Source organism: Buceros rhinoceros, unplaced genomic scaffold, assembly GCF_000710305.1.
Source record: "Buceros rhinoceros silvestris isolate BGI_N320 unplaced genomic scaffold, ASM71030v1 scaffold4705, whole genome shotgun sequence".
Classification (NCBI taxonomy): domain Eukaryota; kingdom Metazoa; phylum Chordata; class Aves; order Bucerotiformes; family Bucerotidae; genus Buceros; species Buceros rhinoceros.
The window spans coordinates 4,419-8,396 of NW_010412159.1; positions in this window are offsets into that span (position 1 = coordinate 4,419).

The window sequence follows — 3,978 nt, forward strand, 5'->3', positions numbered from 1 at the left end:
AAGCCTATAGAAGACGTAGGATTGATTTGGCAGCTTTTAAATCAACTGGCGTTTTGATTTCAAGGCTTATCAGCAAAATGATCTGGTGGGGAAATATCTGGGGACCGTCACGGCGTTTCGTGGTGGCCCCCCGTGTACGAGCAGCAGTAGCGGACCTGCTGGGCTGCTGCTGCTTGCTGTGCCCACCATATGGGGTCTTATTCTCCATTTCAGAGTGAAATGTTCCTCATGTGTTCAGTGTCCATGTCAGTAAGCGGTGAGTGAAGGAGGACGGCTGCTCGTCTGGTCCTTCTGTAGTCTGCCATGGAACTGCTCCCTAATAAAACAATGATACTATTGTTTTATAATAATAATGATTTTATCATTTTACACCTTATTATAACTGGTAGTAAACTGCATATGACACAGTGAATTAGAAAATAGCTGGGAGTCGGGAGCGAGCCTGGACTTTGCCCATTAGAAGAAAATTAATTTAAATAAACATGTTGATGAACAGAAATGAATTGCAGTCGTTTTCCAGATCTCCCGCATGAGCTCTCCTCCCAGCCCCACTTACCTGGTATAAGGCTGAAAACAGCCTTTCCCAGCCTGGTGTCAGTCAGCACCACGGGCCAACTGCTCCCAGGCTGATATTGATTTGCTGCTCGAGAGGCCGTTTCTCTAAATATTCCCCAACCCCAAGTGCACTCAGAAGTTCAGTGTTAACCTGAGAAACTAGAGCTGAATTACTTATCAAAATTGGATGAATTAGAGTACAGAATCTACCCGCTCTTTAGAGTATAGAGATGGGGGAAAACAAAAAAGAAAGGGAAAAAAAGAAAGGGGGAAAAAAAGAGAGGAAAAAACAACCCCAAGCACAGTGTTAGCGCAGCCATTATGTTTATGTTCCCTGCAGGAGTGGGATTTTGTTGGCTTTAATTCAGCCTAGTTTATGCCTGCCTGTAAATTTAATGGTCACTTTTGTGACAGCAGATGTCCACTCAGTTCAGCCACTCTTTAACGTCATGTGGCGTCTTGGCTGAAGCCAAAATGCAGAACAAGCTGTCTGAAACTCAAGCTGTCATAATAAACCTCCACAGAGGCATTGCTAACCTACAGGAAGTGGACGTTGAGAGACAGGGTGGATCGCTACAGCCAGCGCTGAAAGGACGCCCATCGCCCGCTCCCAGCAATGGCGAGGGAGGGGATTCCGCCTCCAAGCGCCAGGCACACACAGGTCCCTACAAAATCGAGTCCAGAGTGATGCCTTACAATCACAGCCCCTCTCTGCCAGGGCTATCAGCTGGGGAGGATGCTGCAGGTGGGAGTTTCAGATACCATGTTTGTAACAGAGAATGGTACAGGCTTGAAAAAGCAGCTTTGAAAGAGAGGAAGGTGATGTGAAAAGGTAAATAAGAGATTCCAAAATACAGTGCTTGACAGTGCCGAAGCATTTGAAATAGACCCCAAAGAGCAACAAAGACTTGAAGAGTTTATTAACAGGAAATATTTGCCAAGAAAAAAGAAAAACAACAGAACAAAGTGTCAAAAAAAATTAGAATTATATCACTGTAGTAATTCCAGGAGATTCAGATGTTCATTTCTGTTCTTACAGCGCACATCTGTCTGAGGATTGACTTAACCGAGAAAGACACATTCTCATACCTGGAGCAGGAAGCTGACCCTGCTGAAATGAGGTGCCTAACATCTCTTTGGTTCAAACCACAGCAACAAGTCCAGTGAGCTGTTTATCTTCACATGCCTCATACCACATAAAAACCCAATCCAGAGCCTCGATGTCACAGTCAGCAGAAAATCAGTTTAGTCAGTGGCTGAAGATTTCCCTGGCAATTTAGGAAGTACAGGTCCTCTCTTTAGGGGTTTAGAGTTTAGGAACTACAGCTCTGGTGTCGACTGGCACAAGACACCACGGAGCTGGCACACACACACAGCTATTACCTGTCTTGCTTAAATCACCAGTGCAGCGGAGAGGTTTGTTTGGGAGCAGCAGCAGCTGAGACACTAAACTGACACTAAACTCGCCCATGAGACAGCAAGAATAGCCGTTAGAAATAGAAAATAAAAATCATCTTTGTTCTCCTTGGGATTGCTAATTATTCCAAGGGCAAAAAGCAGCCAAAGGAGTCCATAAATCTTAGCACATCCACAGTGAATGCCATGAGGTGACCTCTCCATCCTCCCCTCCTCACAAGCCAAAAGCAAAAGCTCTGGCCCAGCTGCTGCCTCCCCCATCCCAACTCATGCCAGAGCATCCGTTGACAGAGCAGGCAAGAGCTGCTCTGCGCAAGGGCTGGACACAGCAAATCACCCAGGTCATGTCTCCAGGCAGCCGAGGGGAGAATAAAATACCTCTTGTTCCCCATCAGCTGCTGCAAACGTGACTTACAGGAAAGTCCTCAGGCAGTAGGTCCGCTCTGCTCACTGCAGGAGAACTTTAGGATGGCTTTGACCCTTCAGACCGATGCAGGGCTGTGTCAGGCTGGTGCTGCTCAGCACAGTGATGCTACTGCAGACGTGGGTCCGAGTCAGGCTGTTACACAGCAATCCTGGTAACTCATCCCAAAACCTGCTACTGGAAGAGTATTTTGGACCTACCTTGAAAGTAGACTAAAAATCATCCCGGGAAATGCAACTGTATAAACACATAATAGATCTACTACAGAGTACCTATTTCATCAGTTAACTTGTGGTATTGAAATACACAGTTTTGCAAAACGTTTTGTGTAAACCTAAAAAGCTATGCAGTCCAGTGACAAAAGGAGCATGCATTAATTACACAGGGATGGGCAAACACTCCCAAATACGAGAGAAGTTCTTTGCCATCAGTGTAAGGAATCCAGGGAGCCCTGTCAGAAACCGTTGCAATGCATTCCTTGTTGCTATATTTATGCTGGGATCAAACGACTTGCTTTTTCCATCAGGCCAAGTAATCCAACAGACCCGAAACCTTCACGGAGAACTTTCAGAATCCCTGTGGGGCTCCATTCCAACCCATGGATTTTGTTACCCCACACTGCTCATATATATCCAGGACAGGAGCGGAGATCCTCCCAGTCCACTTGCAAAGACGTATTGCCAACCGATCCAGCTACAGCAGTTGTCATTTCAACTTGGCCAGATCCCTCCCCGTTCAACATTTGGCAGAGTATTTATGATTTTCATCACGAAGAGAAAAACTTTACATACAGCGTTACTACATGAGGGACTGGAGAGGAAAATTATACAGCTGGGAAGTGCTTTGTGATAAATGCTGAGATCCAAATTCTAGTGGAGCTGCAAGACTTAAATAACAGAAATAAAGATACCATTTACATGATAAATAACTTCAAAGCCAGTAAGAACTGATCCTGTGTAATATTGCTGTTTAAGAACAGCTTAAGCATAGTGTTTAGGGCCCAAAAGCAACCACAAAACACTCTGTTACATGCTTAGGAGTGGATCAGGTTTTGTCTTTGCACATTTCTCTGAAATGCATACGTTGGACGTACTAGAAAGGGTTGCTGTGTTCGGTGATCTGTTAAGCATCAAGCTGCATGTTTCACGCAGACCCGGGGGATGTACGGGATGAGATTCTCTTCCTTCAAAGATATTTGTATTAAAATTGCTAAACACTCCCATTTGTCAACCAAAAGAACATCAAAAGAGCTGAGAATAAAACACTTAGCATAAATATTGTTGAGCAGGCACTAAACAACACCAAACAGAGCACGCTCAGAAATGTTGCTTAATGTCCTCACACTCAGTGTGCACGCTTCATTTTACGAAAATAAAAGTGGTCCAGGAGAAGGAGACCATTATCATAGGAGCTTTTGACTGGATCCAAAACAGCAAACCCCAAATGGGATGAGCAACACATTGCTGTAAAGCTTGGGCACCATCTACCCCCTTGCATCCTCCTCTGGAACATGTTGGAGGCAGAAGGATTGTCCGTGCAAGAGCAGAGAGTCACATACACAGCCACGTGCTTTCCTCCCACAA